Raw genomic sequence first — 26198 nt, 5'->3', positions numbered from 1 at the left:
TTCACTTGCTAGCTGAGAAAATGGAAATTTAGATCATCTGGAAATTCATTGATGAGGTGGCAGAGTTAGGGCCAGAGCCCGGTTCATTCCAACTCATGCCTCTAACCTGAGGCAGGACTTTCATTTCCCTTTAGCCCAGGCTCCTAACTTGGTGTGTGTGTGTGTGTGTGTGTGTGTGTGTGTGTGTGAGAGAGAGACAGAGAGAGAGAGAGAGAGAGAGAGAGAGATGTGCATGGAATGAGTGGATGTGAATGAGAAAAGCAGGAGCTGGGAGTAGCTTATGATTTTGATTATGTGGTTGGAGACTGATTCCCTGAGGTCAGCTTTATGCTCTGGGTTTTAACTTTATGTGACCATATTCTTATTTCTTATTTTAAATTTTATATTGAGACATAACTGACATATAACACTATATTAGTTTCAGGTGTACAACGTAATGATTTCATATTTTTAATAGATCATGAAATTATCACCACAATAAGTCTAGTTAACATCCATTATCATACAATTACAAATTTTTTCTTATGATCAGAACTTTTAAGATATACTCTTTTAGTAACCTGCAAATATACAATACATTATTACTAACTATAGTCACCAAGCTTACCTTATATCCTATGACTTATTTAAAAAGATGGAGTGCTTCCTGAATTTACGTGTCATCCTTGTGTAGAGGCCATGCTAATCTCTGTATCATTCCAATTTTAGCATATATATTGCTGAGGTGAGTACTTTTTTCCCCCAATTTTCAGCTTTATTGAGATATAATTGACAAAATTGTGTTTTAAATTGTACAAACATGATGATTTGACACATTATGCTTTGTGAAATGATTACCACAATCAGGTTAATTAACACATTGAAGCCATATGCTATCACTATTTTTCTTTTCTAGAAGAAAAGATACTAGAACTCTCCCTATTTATTCTTTTTTTTTATATTGGAGTATAACTGACATTTAACATCCTATTAGTTTCAGGAGTACAACATAATGATTTGATTTTTGTATACTTCGTGAAATGATCACCACAGTAAGTCTCATTAACATCCAACATCACACATAGTTACAATGTTTTGTTTTTTGATGAGAGCATTTTTTTCCTTTAAAAAAAACCTGGGTGGCTCACTCGGTTAAGCATCTCAGGTCATAATCCCAGGATCCTTGGATGGAGTCCCACATCTCTTTCCCTCTGCCTCACTCCAGCTTGTGCTCTCTCTCTCTCTTGCTCACTGTCTCTCTCAAATAAATAAAATAAAGTAAAAACAAAAGAAGTGTCTGTTAGCCATTTGTATGTCTTCCTTGGAGAAATGTCTGTTCATGTCTTCTCATTTTTTGATGTGATTACCTGTTTTTTAAGTGTTGAGTTTGAGGAGTTCTTTATAGATCTTGGATATCAGCCCTTCATCTGTAGTGTCATTTGTGAATATCTTCTCCCATTCTGTGGGTGCCTCTTTGTTTTGTTGACTATTTCCTTTGCTGTGCAGAAGCTTTTGATCTTGATGAAGTCCCAAAAGTTCATTTTTGCTTTTGTTTCCTTTGCCTTTGGAGACATGTCTTAAAAGAAGTTGCTGTGACCAATGTCGAAGAGGTTACTGCCTATGTTCTCCTCTAGGATTTTGATAGATTCCTGCCTCACGTTGAAGTCTTTTTTTTTTTTAAGATTTTATTTATTTACTTGACAGACAGAGATCACAAGTAGGCAGAGAGGCAGGCAGACAGAGAGAGGATGAAGCAGGCTCCCCGTGGAACAGAGAGCCCGATGCGTGGCTCGATTCCAGGACCCTGGGATCATGACCCGAGCTAAAGGCAGAGGCTTTAACCCACTGAGCCACCCAGGCACCCCCTCACGTTGAAGTCTTTTATCCATTTTGAGTTTATCTTTGTGTATGGTGTAAGAGAATGGTCGAGTTTCATTCTTCTACACATAGCTATCCAGTTTTCCCAGCACCATTTATTGAAGAGACTGTCTTTTTTCCACTGTATATTTTTCCTGCTTTGTTGAAGATTATTTGATCATACAGTTGCAGGTCCATATCTGGACTCTCTACTCTGTTTCACTGGTCTATGTTTCTGTTTTTATGCCAGTACCATGCTGTCTTGGTGATCACATCTTTGTAGTAAAGCTTGAAACCAGACAACATGATGTCCCCATTTTGTTTTTCTTTTTCAACATTTCCTTAACAATTCGGGGTCTCTTCTGGTTCCATACAAATTTTAGGATTGTTTGTTCGAGCATTCTGAAAAATGCTGGTGGAATTTTGATTGGGATGGCATTGAAAGTATTGATTTCTCTGGGCAGTATAGACATTTTAACAATATTTATTCTTCTGATCCATGAGCATGGAATGCTTTTCCATCTTTTTGTGTCTTCTTCAATTTCTTTCATGAGTGTTCTGTAGTTCCTTGAGTACAGATCCTTTACCTCTTTGGTTAGGTTTATTCCCAGGTACCTTATGGTTCTTGGTGCTATAGTAAATGGAATTGATTCTCTAACTTCCCTTTCTATATTTTCATTGTTAGTGTATAAGAAAGCAACTGATTTCTGTACATTGATTTTGTATCCTGCCACATTACTGAATTGCTGTATGAGTTCTAGTAGTTTGGGGGTGGAGTCTTTTGGGTTTTCCATATAAAGTATCATGTCATCTGCAAAGAGAGAGAGAGAGTTTGCATAATCATTAGCTATCAGGGAGATTCAAATCAAAACCACATTAAGATACCAACTTACACCAGTTAGAATGGCCAAAATTAACAAGACATTAAACAACAAGTGTTGGAGAGGATGTGGAGAAGGGGAACCCTCTTACACTATTGGTGGAAATGCAAGTTGGTGCAGCCACTTTGGAAAACAGTATGGAGATTCCTTAAGAAATTCAAAATAGAGCTACCCTATGACCCTGCAATTGCACTATGTGGTATTTACTCCAAAGATACAGTTGTAGTGAAAAGAAGGGCCATCTGTACCCCAATGTTCATAGCAGCAATGGCCACAGTTGCCTAACTGTGGGAAGAGCGAAGATGCCTTTCAACAGATGAATGTATAAAGAAGATATGATCCATACATACGATGGAGTATTATGCCTCCATCAGAAAGGATGAATATCCAACTTTTGTATCAACATGGACGGGACCAAAGGAGGATTAAAACAATGAATCTTGGAACACTGAAAAAATAAAATAAAATAAAATAAAAACAAAAGAAAAAACCCCAACCCAACTTCCCATTTTGGTATCATTGATATCCCCAAACTGCACAGATTTAATGTACAGAATTTGATGAGTTTGGACATATGTGTACACCCATGGAACTATTACCACCAATCATCAATCCCTCTTCTTTACTCCTCAACAATGCTCTGAAGCATGGCATTTCTTAACTACTTCCACAATTCATACAAGTCCTTCCTTCTTAGTATGGATCCTTTAAAAAAATTTTTTTAAGTAGGCTCTATGCCCAGCATGAAGCCCAATGTAGGGTTTGAACTCATGACCCTGAGATCAAGACCTGGGCTGAAGACCCAAGCTGAGATCAAGAGTTGGGTACTTAACTGACTGATCCACCCATGTACCCCAGTATGGATCCTTTTTTGAAATTACTTAAGGCAAAATTAGTATGTTTGAGAAAGTTTTCCTTGCAGACCTATATGATGAGAACTTTTAAGACCTATTCTTTTAGCAACTTTCAAATATGAAACAATGTTATTGACTATAGTCACCATGCTGTACATGACATTCATATGACTTATTTAATGACTGGGAGTTTGTACCTCTTGACCCCCTTCACTCATTTTACTCCTTTATCTCCCCTCCTTTCAGGCAACAGTTGATCTATTCCCTGTATCTATGAGTTTTGTTTTATTTGTTCATTTGTTTTGTTTTTTGGATTTCACATGTAAGTGAAATCATACAGTATTTGTCTTTCTCTGCTTCACTTACTATTCACTTAGCATAATGCCCTCAAGTTCTATTCATATTGTTGTGGATGGCAAGATTTCCATTTTTTTGTGCCTGAATAACATTCCATTGTATATATACACCACATCTTCTTAACCCATTTATCCACTGGTTAACACTTAGTTTGTTCTGTATCTTGGCTATTGTAAGTAATGCTGCGAGGAACACAGGGATACAATTCCTTTTTGAATTAGTGCTTCTGTTTTCTTCAGATAGATGTCTAGCTGGATCGTATGCTAGTTCTGTTTTTAATTCTTTGTGGGATCTCCATGCTGTTTACTGTAGTGGCTGCACCAATTTACATTCCCACCAACAGTGCACAATTGTTCTCTTTTCTCCACATCCTCACCAACACTTGTTATTTTTTGTCTTTTGATAATAGCCATTCTGACACATATGTGGTGACATCTCATTGTGGTTTGATTTCTATTTCCCTGATGATTAGTGATGTTGAATATATTTTCATGTGTCTGTCGGAATCTGTATGTCTTCTTGGAGAAAATGTCTATTCAGCTCCTCTGCCCATTTTCCAATGCCCAAGGACAGCCAGAGTCTCCATTTTGTAAATAATATCTCCGCAAACTCTAGTCCTAAACTATGATTTGTTGCTTATGTAAGGCACAAAGTAACTTTGTCATAGAGAGTGAAAAGAAGGAAAAGGGAAAGAAAAAAAAGGAAGAGGAAAACTGAGGGAAAAGTAAAGTAGCAATTATATTTGGTTTGTATTTTTTCAATTTTCTTTTTAAAAATTTCATCTTTATTCCAGTATAGTTAATATACAATGTTAAATTAATTAATAGAATGATTCAACAATTCTGTTCTGTTCTGGTGTTCATCAAGATAAGTGTACACTTTAATCCCCTTCACCTATTTCACCCATCTCCTGCCATCCCCCTGCCCTCTGGTAACCATCTGTTCTCTTCAGTTAAGAGTCTATTTTTTTAGTTTTTTTCTTTTTTCCCTTTGTTTGTTTTGTTTCTTAAATTCCACATATGAGTGAAGTCGTATGGTATTTGTCTTTCTCTGACTGACTTATTTTGCTTAGCATTAGACTCTCTAGCTCCAACCATGTTGTTGCAAATGGCAATATTTCATTCTTTTCTATGGCTGTATAGAAATTATATGTATATGTATATATATCCACCACATATTCTTTATCCATTCATCTATCAGTGGACACTTGGGCTGTTTCCATACTTTTGTTATTCTAAGTAATGCTGCAATAAACATTGGGGTGCATATATCCTTTTGAATTTTTGTGTTCTCTGGTAAATACCTGATAGTGCAATTACTGGATCATATGGTAGTTCTATTTTTAATTTTTTGAGGAACATACATACTGTTTTCCACAGTGGCTGTACCAGATTGCATTCCCATCAATAGTCCATAAGGGTTCCTTCTTCTCTGCATCCTTGTCAACACATGTTGTCTCCTGTGTTACTCATTTTAGCCATTCTGACAGGTGTGAGGTGGTATCTCATTGTAGTTTTGATTTGTATTTCCCTGATGATGAGTGATGTTGAGTATTTTTCATGTGTCTTCTTTGGAAAATGTCTATTTGTATCTTCTGCTCATTTCTTTTTTTTTTTTTTTTAAAGATTTCATTTATTTATTTGACAGACAGAGATCACAGGTAGGCAGAGAGGCAGGCAGAGAGAGGAATCACAGGTAGGCAGAGAGGCAGGCAGAGAGAGGAAGGGAAGCAGGCTCCCCGCCGAGCAGAGAGCCCGATGCGGGGCTCGATCCCAGGACCCCGGGACCATGACCTGAGCCGAAGGCAGAGGCCCCAACCCACTGAGCCACCCAGGCGCCCCTCTTCTGCTCATTTCTTTACTGGATTTGTGTGTGTGTGTGTCTTTATGTGTATGTGTGTGTGTGTGTTGAGTTTGTTAAGTTCTTTATAGATTTTTGGATACTAACCTTTCATCAGATGTGTCATTTCTAAATATCTTCTCCCATTCCAAAGGTTGCCTTTTAGTTTTGTTGATTGTTTCCTTTGCTGTGCAGAAGCTTTTTATCTTGATGAAGTCCTAATAGTTCTTTCTTTGCTTTTGATTCCCTTGCCTCCAGAGACGTGTCTAGTAAGAAGTTGCCACAACCAAGGTCAGAGAGGTTGCTGCCTTTGTTCCCTCTAGGATTTTGATGGTTTCCTATCTCACATTTAGGTCTTTCATTCCTTTTGAATTTATTTTTGTGTATGGTGTAAAAAAGTGGACCACTTTCATTGTGGTTTTGATTTGCATTTTCCTGATACTAAGTGATGTTGAGTGAAAATTTTCAATTTTCATACAACTTGTACCTTCACCCATTTTTGATTGGCACATTTATGTATTTTTTTTTTTTTTAAGATTTTATTTATTTATTTGTCAGGGACAGAGGGAGAGAGAGTGAGTGAGCTCAGGCAGACAGAGAGGCAGGCAGAGGCAGAGGGAGAAGCAGGCTCCCTGCCGAGCAAGGAGCCCGATGTGGGACTCGATCCCGGGACGCTGGGATCATGACCTGAGCCGAAGGCAGCCGCTTAACCAACTGAGCCACCCAGGCATCCCTTATGTGGTCTTTTAATGCAGTATGATTCTTTTTCGCACATGTAAAGATGACATCAAGCTATTATCTGGTGCTGTTTGACTGTTATTTGCCACCACTGAGGGGGAGGATAGGGCCTGACCTACTACCAGGGTTTGCATTCTGCTATAGTTATGAAGAAAACAGTTGTTTCTTGGGGTGCCTGGGTGGCTCAGTGGGTTAAAACCTCTGCCTTCGGCTCAGGTCATGATCTCAGGGTCCTGGGATCGAGCCCTGCATCAGGCTCTCTGCTCAGCAGGGAGCCTGCTTCCCCCTCTCTCTCTGCCTGCCTCTCTGCCTACTTGTGATCTCTCTCTATCAAATAAATAAATAAAATCTTAAAAAAAAAAGAAAACAGTTATTTCCCTATCCTTGGTTCATATGCTTTTCAGTCTTGACAACCAATTTTCAGATTTGGGGATGGTCTGCTCATAGAATGTAGAAAGTCCTGGGTGGAGGTGGCCCATCCATGGGAACAGGAGGCAGCTAGATGGAGTGGCTGGCTGGCTGACACAGGTTACCTGGGAAGGTTCTTCCCTTCCCTACATTCAAGGATAGCAATACCTGTAAAAATCACGAGAGGGAATTTTATAGTACATTTCATCAAAATGGGAGGAAGTCTATTCAACACATTTTCAGGACCATAGCACGTGGAAAAGTGGGCACTCTGAAAAGGAAGCTTATTGCCTTTTTTATATCCTAAAATGACACTTCCTATAATAAAAATACAGATAAAGGAAAAGAATAAAAATTAAAAACTTTTATTCTACATGCTCAGGGATAAACATGGTTAATACTTTTGTGTTTGTCCATCTAAAGTATTATCTGTGTGTATACACACATGTACATAAAAAACTTTTTTTTCAGACATGAGCTCATTTCAGTTACCAATATAATAACCTTAAAATCCTTTCAAATCAGTCAGTCTAGTGCACAATTTTAATGGTTTCTTTCCAATAGCTTTAACATGCTCAAGATCCTTCTATCTTAAAAATCTTCTCTCATAATATGCTAATAGGTATCCTTCTTAATATCCAGTAGTTAACATTTGAGCTATCTTACCTTTCCTAAAGAACTTAAAGAGTTATCTACATTTCCTTTTCAGTTTTCAGTCTATGGCAATTTCCAGTCTGTGGCATAAGGTAGATAGAGGCAGTCTACCTTCTATAGAAAATGTTTTCATGAAAGTCACCCATGATCTCCTTACTGTCAAATGCTATGAAAATACCCCTCTGATTATTTACCTTTTATGGGCTTAAAAGTGGCAGGATCTGACACCGCTGTCTACTCTGTCCCTTTTGAAATTTTTTCTTTGGTTCTTGTGACCTATACTCTTTCGGGGTTCCTGGGATCTCTGATCACTCTTGGTTGGTTTTTGGTGAGGGATCCTTATCCTTGGAATGCTGGTTTTCCTCTGTGCTCTGCCTGGGCACTTCTCTCACTCCTTATTCCCTCTGGGGAATTTCAAGCATTCCCCTGGCATCAGCTGTGTACAAGTGGAAGGTCCCCCAATCTATCCTGTGGGGCAGACCTCTCCCCAGACTACCACACTCACATATACAACTGGCTCTTGGACACAGAAGTAGCTGCAAGTTTCACAGGCATCTCCAACTCATCTTTTAAAAGCAAACAACAATTTCTTGCATGGTCTGCCCCTGTTCTGCCTCTCCTCCATGTTCCCTATCTCAGTGAATGATGGCATCATTTACCAGTTGTCATGTGAGAACCTGGTTGGGTCTGAAGTCATCTCCCACTCCTCTTCTTCTCCATCCAGATAATCATCAACTTGTCCCTATTTCGCCTCTAAATATCACTTGGATTTACCCAATTCTCTTCATTCTCATTGCCACTACCCTATTTCAGGCTCTTTCTAACTCATCTTCATTCCAACAAAAATGATAATATTTTGGATATATTTGGTAAAATAAAATATATTATTAAAATTAATTTTATCTGGTGTTTCCCTTTTTTTTTTAATGCGGCTACTAGGAAATTTAAACTCACATATATTATATGTGTCATATTTCTACTGACCTATACGCAGAATAACTCTTAAGCTTCTTTTTGTATTACTTGAGATTTGCTTTTAAGTTCTACTCAGTTGAAGAAATATTAACATTCAATTAATCCACAGTGTGACTTTGGGTTAACTGGCCTAATGTTGGTACAACATTTCGAAGTTTATTATCTCTCTCTCTCTCCCCTTCCTTCCTTCCTCCCTCCCTCCCTCCCTCCCTTCCTTCTACCCATTCCAAATAAAAATGCCTCTGTCCATTCATATTCTTCTCTGTATATAGTATAATTCAGGTAGGTTTTATCATATGGTGTAATGATTTCATTACATGTCTGTCCTTCCATTATACTGTAAACTCTTCATGTCTTCATCTTCTTTGCATTCCCCAAATCCAGAAGTTCCTCTAATATAGTAGCAGCTATACATGTATGTAGTTTGAGGGTATCATTCTAAACAACCAGGACCCGAAAACTTGAATGACTTTCGCTTATTTTAGACAAGACACTGTCATATATTACTCTCTTATAGCTAGTATTTCCTCCCTAAAATGGGTACTCTTTTTTACTTATAAAAGTAATCTCTGGCACACTTTCAAATAATGCAGAAGCATATAACATAGAAAATGGCAGTCCTCTGGGAAAGCCCAGGGTCAGAACTTGGATCTTAATATTGTTCAGCATCACTTTCAGGGCACTCTGGTCTACTCTGCTCTAGGGGGCAGACTTGAGCTGACTTTGGGATAAGTGACATGCAACACAGGGAAACCTGTGGCAGACTGATGACAAAACCACGACCCTTACTTTCAAATAGAGAGAACTGTAGCATTTCTTATCAAAACACTTGGAGGCTGGATTAAACAAAATAAATAGTGGGTAATTTTTGTGATTTAGAATATATCTAAAGCTACATGTCCATGAAGGAAGGTGACACACTGGTTGTAACTATGGGGCACAAAAGGAAAAAAAGGGCTTAAAATACTGTGCAGATGATTTGAATTTGCATTTGGTACAATGGGAACTTTTAAACTGGTAAAGGGGGGGGCGACTGTAAATTCTAATTTTCTCTTTGGAGTTTTAAATATCCTACTCTAACCTTGGATTATATATTGCTGTTTGAGCTGAACTGCTATAGCTTTGCAGCCAGTTACCACATTAATTGGTGAGCACGTTTCTGCCCCATCTTCACATAGCGGGTATGAGGCAAAAAAAACAATAGTGAATGAGAACCCTTGTGCATTGTTGATTGGAATGCAAATTGGTGCAGCCACTATGGAAAATAGTATGGAGATGACTCAAAAAATGAAAACTAGAACTACTATATGATTTAGTAGTTCCACTTCTGGGTATTTATCCAAAGGAAATGAAAACACTAACTTGAAAGGATGTCTGCACCCCCATATTTATTGAAACCATTATTTTGCAATAGCAAGACATAGAAGCAACCCATGTCCACCAATAGATGAATGAATAGATAAAACAGATGTGGTATTTATCTATCTATCTACAATGAAGTATTATTTAGCCATAAAAAGAAGGAACTCTTGTCATTTATGACAACATGAGTGGGTCTTGAGGGATTACGCTAAGTGAAATAACTCAGAGATAGACAAAAACCATATGATCTCATTTATATATAGACTATTAAAAAACAAAAAAAACAACCCCCCCCCAACTACTGATGACTATAGTCAGCAATATTGTATTGCATATTTGAAAAAATAGATCTCAAATGTTCTCATCAAAAGAAAAAAAATGTAATTATGTATGGTGATGGATGTTAATGAGACTTATTTTGGTGATCATTTCCCAATATATGCAGATACTGAATCATTATGTTGCACACTTGAAACTAATGTAATATTATACGTCAGCCGTATCTCAATAAACACCCAACCAAAATAAAAAGCTATGGTAAACTGTGAAACCCCTTTATTTTACTCAGCCTCTGTCCCCCAGCTTATGCATGCATATATGCCCAGCAGCTCTCGAGTGGCTTAAACCCAAAAAGCGTAGTCGCACCTTGCCCTTGCCTCATGATCTCTGAGTCTCTCCCTTGCCTACTAATTGCCAGGATTCATTTGTTCATTCAACAAAAAAAATTTTGACTGTTGGTGCTGTGCTGGGGATAGAGCAGTGAGCAAAACATAGAACACCCTGTTTTCCAGGAGCTCACATTCTAGTGAGGAAGACAGATAGTAGACAAAAATCAACACATCACTTCCGCAAAGATAACTCTTAAAAAACAGATGATTGTGTCAGTCTCTAGTTTGAAGAACTTGGCAGGCTCCTCATTGTTTACAGAATTAAATCAAAACATTTTAGCATGGCACCAAGCACCCCATCCAGCTGCTTTCAGACTTTGATGAAGAAGACACTGTGCCCAACTCTTCTTACCTCCTTCCCTCCCACTTCCTCCTTCCTCGGTGCATGATACATCTTTCTTCATAGCACGTGTTTTCATTGCTATTATATAAATTGCCTTCAAGTGTTTTGGTGGAGGGATAAGTGCAAACTAATGAAGTTTCATAATGACTATTGTGTCTATTTGTTTGGATTTTCCGTTTGGGATGGGCACTGGTTAGCCATTCATTAAGAGGTAATAATAATGTTGTGCTGGTCCTGGGCCATTTTAATATGATTATGGAGCTAGCCAAATACTTTCTCAGGAATCTCTCTTCTCATCTCTGAAATACATCCATCACCTGTGATTAGTTAATATGTATTTAAAGGCTTCTCACTAGGTTCTTATAAACAAGTGGCTTTATTTCTCACCCCTCAATTTGCAAACATAGCAAGATAATGACAAGTCACTATTTCCAGGGAAGTGCAGAAGCAAATAGGGGAAAAAAAAAGACAGAACAAAATGGAGGAGGAGGAATGAGAGAAACAAAACCAGAGGACTTTTATTTATTTATTTATTTAAAAATCAGAGAACTTTTAAAGGTCAGATGATAAATAAGTACTAGGGATGTAAGGTACACATGATGGTTCTAGTTACCACTGCTGTATGATATATATGAAAGATGCTAAGGGAATAAATCCTAAAAGTACTCCTTACAAGGAGAAAAAAATTTTTTTTCCATTTCTTTTTAATTTTATCTACACGAGACGGTGGATATTAGCTAAACTTTTTGTGGTAATCATCTTGCAATATACGTAAGTCGCACCTTTATGCTGTACATCTGAAATTTATCTGGTGACGTAGGCCACTTGCATGTCAGTAACAGTGGGGAAAACAAAGGTTGTCTGATCTGACTGTCCCCTCCAAGTTCCTACTTGAGTCAAGAACCCTTTTTGCAGTGGGTCTGCCAGGTGTGTTCCAGGATTTTCTCGATGATTGCTAGGGCAGGAAAGGCAGCCTATTTCCCCGTGTTAAAGCTCACATGGTTGACATTGTTGTTATCAGCCACTGTCTTCTCCCCACAAAAAAAAAAGAAAAAGAAAAAGAAAAAAAAAAGAAAAGAAAGGAAAGAAAAAGTCGTTTCTCACCCCAACCTACAATCTACCTTTGGGAAGAGCTCTGGAGACACAGGACTTGATCTTTTTCTTTTCCTCTAGGACCCTTCATCATGGGTCTAGATCTTTTCCTGAAAGCTACCACTACAGTTCTGAGAGGGGAGAGCCTTTCTTTGTCTCTCTGGTCCCTTGGGGTTTCCTCAGGCAAACATTCCTGTGCCCCACAACATCCCTCACAGAAAACCTGATTTCCACAGCCCCCCTCACTCTAAGTGCCTTCCCTCTAACCTCTCTAGTTTGTCAATTTTCTCCTTGAAATGTGGCAACCAGGGGCTCCTGGGTGGCTCAGTGGGTTAAAGCCTCTGCCTTCAGCTCGGGTCATGATCCCAGGGTACTGGGATCGAGCCCCACATCAGGCTCTCTGCTCAGCAGGGAGCCTGCTTCCTCCTCTCTCTCTGCCTGCCTCACTGCCTACTTGTGATCTCCATCTGTCAAATAAATAAATAAAATCTTTTAAAAAAAAGGTGGCATCCATAAAAATGTAAATGAAAACAAGAGGTCATTTAAAAATCAAATTCACAGATGTTTTAAAAAATTAATTCTCAGAGCTTGGGGAAGGTGAGATGTGATATTAAAAGTAATAATTTGTTTAACCTTTCTTGAAAGTAATTTTTGTCTCAAGATCATTAAAATATCATCACTATTTGACCTACTAAATTTCCTCATAAAAATCTATCCTTGGGGCGCCTGGGTGGCTCAGTGGGTTAAAGCCTCTGCCTTCAGCTCAGGTCATGATCCCAGGGTCCTGGGATCCAGCGCCGCATAGAGCTTTCTGCTCAGCAGGGAGCCTGCTTCCCCGCCCCCCCCCCCCCCCCCCCCCCCCCCCCCCGCCGTCTGACTCTCTGCCTACTTGTGATCTCTGTCAAATAAATAAATAAAATCTTAAAAAAAAAAATCTATTCTTAAAAAATAATAATGTGGAATAAAATACTTTTGCATAATGCTATTTTGTACAACATTATTTTATTTAAAAATACCATTTTAAGACAACCTTATTAAGGTGTAATTGACATCTAATAAACTGTACATATTTAAACTGTACAATTTAATACTTTTTCTTTCTTATTGTTAAATACACATAAAATTTCCAATTTGATAAATATGGACACATGTACACACTTGTGGCCTTTCATAAGTTCTCCCTTTCTTTTCCCCATAACCCTCCCACCCTGCCCCATATCTATTTACTTTCTGTCACTAAAGATTAACTTACATTTTCTAGAAATTTATGTTAGTGGAATTATACAGAAAGAATTTTTTTGATCTGACTTCTTTCACTCTGCCCAAGTATTTTGAGATTCATTCATGTTGATTATTGCTGAGTAGTATTCCATTCTATGGAGGTACCACAGTGTTTATCCATTTACTTTTTTTTTTTAAGTTTATTTATTTTATTTTAGAGAAAGAGAGAGAGGAAGCAGAGCAGAGGGAGAGAAAGAATCCCAGGCAGACTTCACGCTAAGCATGAGCCCAAGGTAGCTCAATCTCACCACCCTGAGATCATGACCTGAGCTGAATTGGGCATTTAACCAACTGAGCCACCCAGGCACCCTTATCCATTTACTTATTGATGGACATTTGCATTGTATCTAATTTTTGACTATTACAAATAAGGTTGGTATATATTTTGTACCAGTCTTTCTGTGGACATATGTTTTCGTTTTTTAAGGGATGGAATTTCTGGGCCACAGGGTAAGTGTAGTTTTAACTTTTTTAAAACTTTTTAAGAACCTATCAAACTGTTTTCCAAAGCGGTTGTACTATTTTATATCCCCACTAGCTATACATGGGAATTCTAGTTGCCCCACATCCTTACCAACTCTTGATGGGGCCAATCTTTTTAATTTTAGCCATTCTAATGTTACTGGATAGAGGACCAGTTCTGAACTCAGGTTCTACAGCTTGCTGCTTGAAAGGCAACACTAGAGAGATGCACATTGGTGGGAAAAGGAAGGTTGTTTTATTCAGGAAGCTGGAAACCTAGGAAGATGGTGGACTAACATCCCTCAAACTGTCTCTCCAGTCTAGGAGTAGCAGGAGGCTTCTCAAGGAGGGAAGCATGGGAAATGGTGACAGGGCTACATGCGGGAGAAGCTGGTACTGAGCAGTTGATCGTTTGTCCTTTCGGATTCCTCCCCTCTGCCAGTAATCGAAACTCCCAGGTGTCTCTCAGTGAAGGCTATCCCTGTAGTCCAACATGCCATGCCCTGACAAGGCAGTCACGACAGCCACCCTGTACCCAGAATCTCTTATTGAGGATACCATGGTCAGTGGTGGCTGTTTTTGAGTGCGGTCAGGCCTTACCTTCCGGAAAGTCTGGTCCTTTTTCCTAAGGCCAGCAGTCTGCAACATGTCAAGGGAAGTAGGCTAGTTCTGCTGCAAACCCTGGGGTTTTAGTCAGCAAGCAGAATGTGTCAGCTTGAAGCAGGTTAACCCTCAAGACCCATTGGAATGCTCTTACACCAGCAGGTACGTAATGGTAAGTTACTGTGGTGCTAGTTTCCCATTTCTCAAATGACTAATGGATGATATTGAACATCTTTGCAGGTGTTTATTTGCTATCAGAGTTTTTTTAAAATAAATTCTGTTCAAATATTTTGCCCATTAAAAATATCTGGGTGGTTTAAAAAATTGTTTTGAGTTTTAACCGTTTCTTATATATTCTGGATACAAGTCCTTGTCAGGTACGTGATTTGCAAATATTTTCTCCCAATAGATGGCTTGTCTTTTCATTCTTTTAATAGCGCTTTTCAAAGAGCAGAATTTCTTTATTTTAACTAAGTCCAAATTCTCAATTTTTGTGTGTGTGTGTGTGGGTTGTGCTTTCGGTATATTTCAGAGATCTTTACCTAACCCAAGGTCACAAAAGATTTTCTGCTATGTATTTTAGAAATTACATAGTTTTAGGTTTTACATTTAATTCTGTGATCAATTTTGAGTTAATTTTTGTACATATTGCAAAGTATGGACAAAGATAGGTTTTGGAAAAAAATTTTGTTTTTTTGCACATGAATTCACCCCATTGTTCCAACAATTTGTTGAAAACTCTATCCTTTCTCCATTGAATTTTCTTTGTATCTTTTTCAAACATTAATTAAGTATATACATGTGAATCTATTTCCTGACTTTCTGTTTTGTTACATTGACGTATTCCATTGTTTTATTTTAAAACACCAGTTTTAATAGTATAATATACTACATGTTGATTATTGAAAACTGGAAGACAAGCAGATAAAAACAATTCAAAACCCAACTACCTAGACATGTGTGATTAGTATTTTAGCAATATTTTCCAGTCTTTTGTAGGTATTTTTTCATATTTATGTTAGGAAGAAACCTTAAATCTTTTATGAAATTATATAACAAGTGGTCTTATTTCTTTCTTTCCTCCTGTCCTTCCTTTCTTCCTTCCTTTTTCTTCTTCTATAACACGTAAATAATTTAGTCAAAAGGTCATTTGATAGTCCTTCTTCCTCCCCCTCTCCCCTTTCTCCTCTCTTCTCTTTGCTCTTCCTTCCTTCCTCTTCTTTCTCCCTTCCTCAGGCCTAAGGGTTAGAGCTATGGTAGTTGGTTCACATGCATGGGTAGGTATGTGTAGGGTGTGTATGTGTACCGCTTGGCAGGTCTTAGGACTAAGGAATCTGCTGGGTGTAGCCAGAAGATTAGTTACATTAAGGAGGATTGAGTTAATAAGTAAATATGTTGAGATTCATGAGAACCAGCTGTCTCACTGTTACAGGAATGAGGTTAAAATATGGAAAGTGGGAGAGGGTGTTGAGTAAGCCCTGTGATATTGGACTGAAACTGAAGCAAATATGTATGTAAGTCTCTCCGTGTGTATATACATGTGCATATATATATGGATAAATGCATATATATACACACATATATACATAAATTTCTCTTTCTAGATAATTCACATGTTGCTATTATTTTCAGAACCATTTGAGAGCAAATGGCAGACATGATGCCCTATTACCTCTGGGTAATTCAACGTGTATTTTAATTTTTATTTATTTATTTTTAAAGATTTTATTTATTTATTTGACAGACGGAGATCACAAGTAGGCAGAGAGGCAGGCAGAGAGAGAGGCGGAAGCAGGCTTCCTGCTGAGCAGAGAGCCTGAGGCAGGGCTCAATCCCAGGACCCTGAGATCACGACCTGAGCTGAAGGCAGAGGCTTAACCCACTGAGCCACCCAGGTGCCCCTCAATGTGTATTTTTTAAAAAGGATAACATTGGGGTGCCTGGTTGGCTCAGTGGGTTAAGCCTCTGCCTTTGGCTCAGGTCATGATCTCAAGGTCCTGGGATGGAGCTCTTCATCAGGCTCCCTGTTCAATGAGGAGCCTGCTTCTTCCTCTCACTCTCCCTGTGTGTTCTCTCCCTCTCTCTCTTTCTTAAATAAATAAAAAACCTCAAAAAAAAGAGATAACATTCCGCTGTATAATCATAATGTAGCCATTAAAATAAGGAAATTAACATTGTTTAAATATTACCATACATATAATAGAAAATATTACCATATATAATGATGATATTCTTACACAAACATCAACACACGTACTTACTCCAGTAAGAGGGCCTAGAAGCGATGACACAATAGCAGTGAGCACATCTAGCTCCTGTCTTGGTTTCTAAATACCATTTTCCATGACAGGGAACCAGAGATACTTAGAGAAATAGTTGACTCCAGGGTTAAAGCAGATAAAAATGTCAGTTGATATGGGAACATCATGTATCAGAAAGTGAAGAAATGCACAAACACTAATGGATACATGTCAAAAGGACACATGAACCACACTGAAGGGAATTTTACTTGCCAAGTCTGGGTCAATTTAAGACTCAAAATAAAAAAAGATCACAATATTACCCATTATAAAATAGGAATGAATTAATCCATACAGATTAATAAATAAGCAAATAAGTGGGAAAGAAGGGAAAATGTATTTTATAGTAGAAGCTAACCACATAGCTTCAAAGTATTTTCCCACAAAGTACTTATTACTTATGTAAGAAGTAATTATATATTACTTCTTAATACTTATACTATACATATAGTATATATATACTATATATATACTTATGCTATATATATTATAATATATTACATATATTATATATTATCTTATATATATTACTTATGTAAGAAGTAATATACATATATATGTAGATATATATCTATATCTATACCTATCTATCTATATATATATAATTAACTTCACAGTAGAAAACCTGTCAGACATCATCTTACCAAGGGATAAAATTAACATCACCAGTAATAAGGCAAATCAATATCGTGTGCCTCCTGATCTGACACCCTGAGAAAAGGCATAATATTTCCGTGGTATTGCTGCCAGAAATGTGTAAATAATTTCAAATGGAAGAGATCCTACAAACTAACTGACATGTACTCTTCAAAAAAAAAAAATCTAGGTAATAAAAGACAAGGAAACACTGAAGGACTGTTTAAGATGGAAGAAGAGCAAAGAAATGTGACAAATGCATACAAAATCTTGTATCGGATCCTGACCTATGAAGTACATTGTTGGAAGAGTTGTTGAAACTTGAATGTTTGGAATAAATGGTAACACTTTATTTGTGTTAATTTTCTGATTTCAATGGTTATACTGAGGTTACACAGGAGAGTAACTTTGTTTTAAGGAACTATACATTAAAGTACCAATGGGTAATAGAACATTATATCAGCTTACTCAAATGGTTCAGGAAAACACGTATATATATTTATGTTCATATGTATGTTCGTATGTTCACAATATGTTCATACTATGTTAATATATATATGAAATAGAGATAGTGAGCTCAAATTTGGTAGTAAAATGTTAATAACTACAGAATCTGCATAAAGAATGTGCAGGAGTTCTTTGTACTGATCTCGATATCTTTCTGTAATTTTGAAATTATTTAAAAATTAAAAGTTGAAAATGCATAATGTAAGAATACTCATTGTAAAAACAAATCTAAATAGCATTCTAGTATATGTAGTAGAGAGTAAAAGTCATACCTAGTACCAATCTCCTGACATAAAATCTCTATACATTTATAAACAGTTAAAATAACTGATATTCTACTCTTTTTCTTATTTAACAATATATTGTGAACATCTTTTCATGTCATTATATATACATTGTTAAAATAAAAAACAAAAAGAGACTAGCCTTGAAAATCCCCTAGCAGACAAAACCAGTTTTAGTCATACAAAAATTGGTTTAGCTTCTTTTGTAAGACCAACTTGACCTGAGTCATTTCTTGCTTATGCCTCTGAAAACAATATGCAAAACTTAAACTGTTTCCCAAGGTTGGTATGAAGCAACCATTGACTAACTCCCTATCAGATAGGAAAATTCTAGTGTACGTGCTGCCGAAGCGAGCACCAGATAGGAAAATTCTGATGTAGCCAATCACTGTGAAGAATAAACTGCTTTCGCACTATATAAGCTGCCTTATAACAACATGCCTGTGAGCCTCATTCCATGTTTGAGTGTCCTGTTTTACAAATTATCTTTTTGGTGTGTGCACAATAAGCTTTTTACTAATTACTGCTTTGGAGATTCATTGGTTTTACTTTGTTTCTGAACTTTTGGCATTTACTTAATTTTTCTTTTTAAAGACTTACTTATTTTAGAGAAAGAGGGAGAGAGGGAGGGGCAGAGGGAGAGAATCTTCAAGCAGACTGCCTGTTCATTTTTTATCCCATGTATTTCTGCTTTTATCATTTCCCTTTTTCTACTTTCTTTGGGTTTAATTTGCTCTTCTTTTGCTATGTTCTTGAGGCAGATGCTTCTTCAATCATTGATCTTCCATCCATTCTAATATTTTAAATATGTATTTAATACTATCAGTTTTCAACTTCCCTACATTCCAAAAGTTTTGATACGCTATCATTCAGCTGAAACACTTTCTTGTTCCCATTGTGATTGCATTTTTGGCCCAAGTATATTTTTCAAATTTTCTAAATAGTGTATATATTATATTTACTTTCAGCTATTGATTTCTAGATTTATTTCATTGTGGTCAGAAAACATAACTTGTTTGATTTCAGTATCTTTGTAATTTGTTGATTCTTATTTCATGGACTAGTTTGCAATCAACTGTTGTAAATGATTCATGTGTGTTTGAAAAGAATATGTATTATGCAGATGTTTAGTATGATTTGGTGCAGTCTATAAATGTTGAATCATTAATTGTGTATTTTAAAATTTTCTGCACTTTTAGAATTTTGATTTGTCTATTTGTGTTATAAGTCACAGAGAGAGATTATTAAAATATCCCATATGATTATGGATTTGTCCCTCTATTCTATAGTTCTGCCAGTTTTTGCTTCATATAATTTGAAGCTGTGTTATTGGGTGTGTATGATAGAATGGCTGTATCTTCCTGGTGCATTGAATCTTTTATCATTATGAAATATCTTTATTATTTTTAATGTTTTTGGCAGTTAAGTCTATCTTGTTTGGTTATTAATATAATTGTATTAGTTTTCTTTTGGTTAGTGTTCACATTTATTTTAGATTTTTTTTGGTAAACAGCATATAGTTTCGTGTGAGTGTGTGTGTGTGTGTGTGTGTTGTTTACTCAGATAATACATCTTTTGTTTGGTTCATCTACATGTAATGTAACGACTGATATAGTCCATATGTAATGGAAATCTACCATATTGCTATGTGCTTTCTATCCATCCCATCTGTTCTATGTCTTCTTTTCTCCCCTTTATTGACTTGCAAAAATGTTTAGTATTTTTTGCCATTCCATTTCCCTCTTCTGTTAGCTTGGTAGTCATAGCCGATGCCTCTGGTGCCTCATGTCACGTCCCTTGAGGCCACTTCAGATTTCTAAGGCAACTATAGCAGGTAATTCCTTGTGAACACAATCTTACCTCAGGTGAACAGCATCTCGCATCAAGTACTGAATGTGGATCTTTTCACTTTTGGCCTCAGACTTCTCTGAGGGAAGAGGAGAGCAAGTACGGTCTGGAAAAGCAGAAGAATTAACACCTTCAGGGCTAACTCTCAACCAGTGGATAAGAGGAACTGGTGAATAAATGCTCCAGGTTCCCGTTCTTCAGGAAGACAATTATGAGAAGCATTCTGTAGGATTCTCAGGTGTTTCTTGTGCTAATCTCTATTAGCCACAATAGTGACCTTGATAACACACCCTATTAATGGCTCTTCCTCCTTCTTTGTCTTGTTCTCTCTTCTCCCTGGCTTCTGCTTCCTGAGATCACCTAGCAACTAAACTACCTGCACCAAATTCTCATCCCAGGTTCTGATTTTTTTGGGAGGGGACCCAAACTAAGACATATTACTGGAAATAGTACTGGAACCCTGATAATTAGGATGGGCCTCTAGAAGTGGATCACTTACTGGTGAGATGACAACAAGGATCCCATTGCTGTGGAGAAGGGGCAGGGATAATCTCTGGCCTGGTGTAGCATCACAGTTAAACAAATTCTTTCTCTTCATGCATTGGGATGAAGTATAAGTGGAAGAGGAAACACTGGATTACACCATAGGGTCAGCACTTGCACAGTATTAGATTAGATTATATGAATTATAGAGTCGACAGGCTCTTGTTGGTTGCCTTGAAAAACTCAAAGAAGAGAATGACAGGCTCAGTTCAACTGGCTATAAACTTGATCTAGGCTGTAGAAGCAGGAAGACCTCAAAAGGCGGTGTTTAAAGGGACAGTCATCACTTGCAGGGATCCATACATGGTGATGAAAATCAGAAGCCCAGGATTTAGTAGAAGACTTAATAGACCTGTGAAGGAAACTGAATAAGTAGTCTTGATATGGCTCCTGTGCTAAAACCAGAGCCCTGACTGAGAAGTGAGTATCCGAGGATATATTTATGATTGTACAGACTGCCTTGGCCCATGAGGAGAGAGTCTATCATCCTTAATAATCCGGATATGAATGCCTTTGAGGAACAATATCATTTTAGCTAGAGTAATTTGGGGCCATTTTTTTCTAATTGGATGACTGCCATCATAGAAGAAGATTCCAGCAAGTTCCACATAAGTAATGAGTCATTTATTCCTCCAGGAAGCATCTTCAAGTAACTAAGGATAGTCTCAGTTCTGAGAGATCTTCTTCTTGGTCTGAGAGTTACATGATCTGCTGGTGGTGTTTGTTTAAACACTTATAGGTCTCTTGTCATAATTCCTAGGGTGCAACTCACTGTGTTTTGGGGAGGGAGGTAAGTTAGTGCCTGGCCTTCACTTCAAGAAATACACTCTTGGAGATGCACACAGTGTCCCTGGAAAGACCATGGTTGTATCAACTCAGGGGAGTCTGCATCAGTGTGGGGTAGGAGGCATAGATTGACAGTGCCTCCAATGTGGCCTCCTAGCCAGGAGCTGTTAGGCCTTAGGGATAGTTGAAGCTAGTCCCTAGTTTGGAAAGACTAGCCGAGGATAGTCAGTCTACCCTGTCCTGTTTGTCTATGTCACTAGCTCATGGGATGACTGAGAATGGGAAGGAAGAAAATATTCAGAGGTGTTGACATGTGTTGTCAGGGAATGTGTAGGAGCTGGATTCACCCTTTGTTTCCAATAAACTTTATGGTGAGGTTAAGGGAACAGTTATTAAATTGTGGTCAGGGCTGTTTGACAGCAAATGACGTACCCACTGTGTCATCTAAGATGCTTGCACAGTTTAGGAGAGTTGCGTCACAGCATTTTCCTTGAGGAGACAGACCCCAGCAGCAGTTCTGAAAGACAATGTATAATTAATGTTCCCATCTACTCCTCCCTATGTCCCAGGGTTTATGATGTCCTTCCCTAGGGTTGTTGCTGTCCTTTTGTCTCTACAAAATCAGTGTGTCCCTTCCAGTAGCTATAACCTCACCTCTTTTCTAATCATACCCTCTTCATACCCACATCTTTTGTCTAGATGGTCAGGTGCAAGAAGGAAAAACACATCTTAATAATATTAACTTACAGAGAGATCCCTTATGTCCTCCAGTTGGGCCTGCATGGGAGACTCAGTGAGCACTGTACTTAACCAAGTGTTCATTATTCTTATGATCTAGGACCATGTCAATCCAACAAGAGAAAGCAGGTGGCTGAACCAGAATGAAATTTGAATCCTCCAGGCCCTCTTTTGGCCAGTCTGCACCTGGAAGCTATACCAACCTAGATGGCCTAGTGTTGCCATTAGGGGAAAGAATGAAACATTCGTGCCCAAGAATGGCCAGGGCAGACTTCTGAATATTCAAAATACTTCTGTATCACCCTCCACCCCTTCCATCCCAAACATGACCCAGGAAATGGTTGAGAGGATATTATCCCTTACTGGAGAGAGCTGCATTTTTGCTCAGTGACCAAACTGCTTCACTAGGTTGACCAGAAGGAGGTGAGGGAGGTAAAGTCAAAAATATTTTTTTAATTAAGCTTTTTATTTTGTGATCATTGTAGATGCACATACAGTTATAAGAAATAATACAGAGAAAGCTCATGTACCATTTGCTGTTTTCCTCAATGGTAACATTTTGCGAAATTATAGCACAATATGCCATGGATACAGTCAAGCTACAGAACATACCCATCACCACAGGATCCCTCGAGTTGCCTTTTAATAGCCATACTCATTTCCATCCCCAACCCCACTTCCCACCTCCTTAACCCCTGACAATCATGAAGCTGTTCTCCCTTTCTATAATTTTGTCATTGTAAAGGATGTTATAGAAATAAAGTCACAACATATGTATGGAAAACACCTAGCCTTTTACATTAAGTGTAATATTAGCAATAGTTTTTTTTTTTTTTTTTGTGGGACAAATTGTGGACATTCCTCTCTATTTCTCTGTTTCTGAGCATTTTTATGGTACTGAATTTTGTGACACGTTTGTTCTGTATTCACTGATATATCTGTGTGATTTTTAGGCTTCTTCTTTAGGCTGTTAATATCATGGATTACACTGATTGAATATTAAATAAGCCTTCCATCCTTGGGAAAAAACCCACTTGGTCATGGTGTATACTTAGTTATGTTTATATATTGCTGTATTCTGTTTGTTAACATTTTAAGGATTTTTGTATCTATGTTCATGAGGGAAATTTGTCTGTAGTTTTCCAAGACTGAGACAATGAGACAAAAAGAAAACCCAGGGAACTCACCATCATGTCATTCCTTGGGTCCCTAGATTATTAGCTTGTCTACCTGCTTTTTACAAACTTTCAAAGTCTTCATATGCTTATATATACAAGCATACCTTGGAGATATTGCTGGTTCAGTTCCAGACCACTGCAATAAGGTGAATATTGCAATAAAGTGAGTCAAATGAATCTTTTGGTTTCCCAGGGCATATAAAAGTTATATTTACACTATACTATAGTCAATTAACTATTAAATAACATTATGTCTAAAAAATGATGTACATGCCTTAATTTAAAAGTTCTTTGTTGCTAAAAAATGCTACCATCTGAGCTTTCAGCAAGTCATAATCACTGATCACAGATCACCATAACAAATATAATAATGAAAAAGTTTGAAATATTTTGAGAGTTACCAAAATGTGACCTGGAGACAAAGAGTGAACAAATGCTGTTTGAAAAAATGGCACCACTAGGCTTGCTCAACACAGGGTTGCCACAACTTCAATTTGAAAAAACAAAAACGAAACAACAAAAACAAAAAAACCAAAACCCACAATATCTGAGAAGCACAACAAAGCAAAGCACAATAAAACAAGGTGTTCCAGATATTAAGTCAGGATTTTTAGTTGTACTAGCAGGGCAAATTTAGAAAATTATGTCTACTCCATTTTCTTACAAGTAGAATTTCCCAGGAATCTTTTTTTTCAGTAGACTTTTGAGGAAACTGTTCCAATGGTTAATATCAGATTCTTGTCAGTGGTAATGAGTATGGAAGGTTGATCATATATACCTTGACCATCAGTCCACTGTTGAGTGGCTTTTTAGATTAAAAAGTGCACTATCACCAGATTACAAATGTTCCAAAAAGCCACACTCATGACTAATTTCATTGGCCAACTCTTCTTTGTGGATTTCCATGACTCCCAGATGGATAGAATATTGTTAATCCACTCAAATATTTTTTTTACTTGGTGAGCAGGGTCCTAAATTTTTGGAGAGTTTGTGGTTTGTGGTTTGTGGAGAGGTGTGATTACATAGTAATCAGGTACCTGGACTACAGTGTCTGATTAATCCATGGACTCAGACTGACTTTAAGGTGGTTCCCCCCCCCCCCCCCCGCCATGATCTTCACCTCCTGGCTTTTAGGAACTGCAGAGCTAGACTCTAGAAAGTAAGGGTAGCTGTTAGGTGACATCCCAAAAGAAACGGAGAACTCATCCCTGTAACTGCAAAGAAATGATTGCTGCTAACAGCCTAAGGGAGCTCAGAAGCAGATACTTTTCCAGTTGAACCTTCAGATGAGAATGCAGCCTGTCAGACATATTGATTGCAACCTTGTGAGACTCTAAGCAGAAGATCCAATTAAGCAATGCCTGGGCTCTCGACCCTTAGAAAATGTGCAATAATAAATGTGTGGTGTTTCAGGCTACTAAATTTGTGGTAATCTGTTACACAACAATAGGTAACAAATTTAACAACCATGAGAACATTATATGTGTAGTGAAATCTTTGGACATCAGAAGGTAGAGGTATGCACTCAATAAATTCTGATCCACTCCTCCCCTCCCTGACAAATGGCAGGTAAGATCATAATGGTAATTCCCCATGATGCAGTACCACAAACATAATTTGGAGACCTTGGTAGCATGCTAGAATAGGCTTCTCTGCATCTTGGCAGTCTCATCTGAAAATGGAGATAATTATAGCATTGACTTGATAAGATGGTAGTAAGAATTATATATGATAATGTGAGTAAAGCAGTTTAGTACAAGGCCTGGGACATTTTATGGTGTGTGGCCCAAATGAATGATGCTCTTGGCATCTCAGTGACTTAGAGAGGTCACATCTCTATCATGTCCTTACATTATAATTGCAATTGATTTGCAGACCACCCCTCTCCACCCCAGCTAATCAACCAATGATTTCCCCATGATCAAAGTATCCTTTTGTGCAGTTCTATCTTAATTCTCACAAATAAAGCAATATTTCTCATTTTTCCACAACTACCAACACCCATCAAAAAACTCCAAGCCAACCAAGTCTTCCAAAGCACTCCTGTAACCACCACTGGGCTTCCCCGCGGAAACAGCCACCTTCCCGGCTAATAATGACTTCAATGAAGGATTCATTAAAATTTTTTTCCCCAACAAAAGAATACTGTCCCCAAGAAACAGTCTCTTGAATTTTATTATTGGCTCTCCAGAGAAAGCGGCAAGAGTGAAGTCCTCAGGCGTGGCCTGAACGCCTTTTGGGGGCGTGGGCATCCCGGGGCCCCAGTCCCTTCCACTCGGAAATGCAGGGGCTTCAAGCCAACTCTGGCGTGCCTTAATTTCATCCCAAGAACAGACTGCAATCATCATGTTTGAACAGACCAGCCTAACGGCCTAAAAGCATGGGTATAACTGGGGCCAGGGCAGGGGTAAAGTTGGGGTGCACAGGAGCCCCTCTCGATCCCGGGCCCCTCCCGGGCCCGCTGCCGCTACTGAGTGCCACATCAGCGCCCGCGCTGCACTTCCAGGTTCTTTTCGAGGATGGAGCGAACTAGCCCGGCGGGTGGGGGCGGGCCGAAACACTCGAGAGTGGCCGGCTGGATGACCAATAGGAGGCCAGCGAGGAGTCGCAGCCACCAATTAGCTGGAGCTTCGGGTAGTCGGCCCGCCGAGGTTCGTGCCCCGCGGGGGAACCAGATGAAGCACATCTGGACAGCTGCGCTGGGGAACTGTGCGGCCCCCTCGCGGGCCCGACGTCAGCTGGGCACGTCCCCCACGTTCTCTCCTGCTAGCCATTTATTATTATTCATATTCCCAAAGAAGCAACCGAGGATCCAAGCTTAAACTTTTCTCCTCCGCTGAGACGGGGCCAGATCCCATCCAACACAGTTTAATTTTCATGGGGCTCTGGGATCAAAAGAACAGAAACAGCAACAACAAAAGCCCAGCCGCAGTCTGATTTAAAACTGGCAAAGTGAGAAAAGTAGTGTTGAGTAAACAGATCAAGTTGGGTAAGTTCTGGAGACGTGCTGGATATCTTATTTCTC

General features: G+C 38.4%; 1 protein-coding gene across 1 annotated transcript in view; it reads left to right on the top strand.

Moving 5' to 3' along the window:
* Positions 1-25982: 25982 nt before the first annotated feature.
* Positions 25983-26198, top strand: part of LOC111150779 (transmembrane protein 45A) — a 65066-nt gene continuing 64850 nt past the window's right edge. The window contains exon 1 of the mRNA XM_022508379.1: positions 25983-26162. The gene's annotated coding sequence lies outside the window, so the exon portion shown is untranslated. The remainder of the gene's footprint in view (positions 26163-26198) is intronic.

Source organism: Enhydra lutris, unplaced genomic scaffold (genome assembly GCF_002288905.1).
Source record: "Enhydra lutris kenyoni isolate GAN:26980312 unplaced genomic scaffold, ASM228890v2 scaffoldscaffold2, whole genome shotgun sequence".
NCBI lineage: Eukaryota > Metazoa > Chordata > Mammalia > Carnivora > Mustelidae > Enhydra > Enhydra lutris.
Note: the sequence above shows the minus strand (reverse complement) of the source record. Positions and strands in the feature narration are given on the sequence as shown.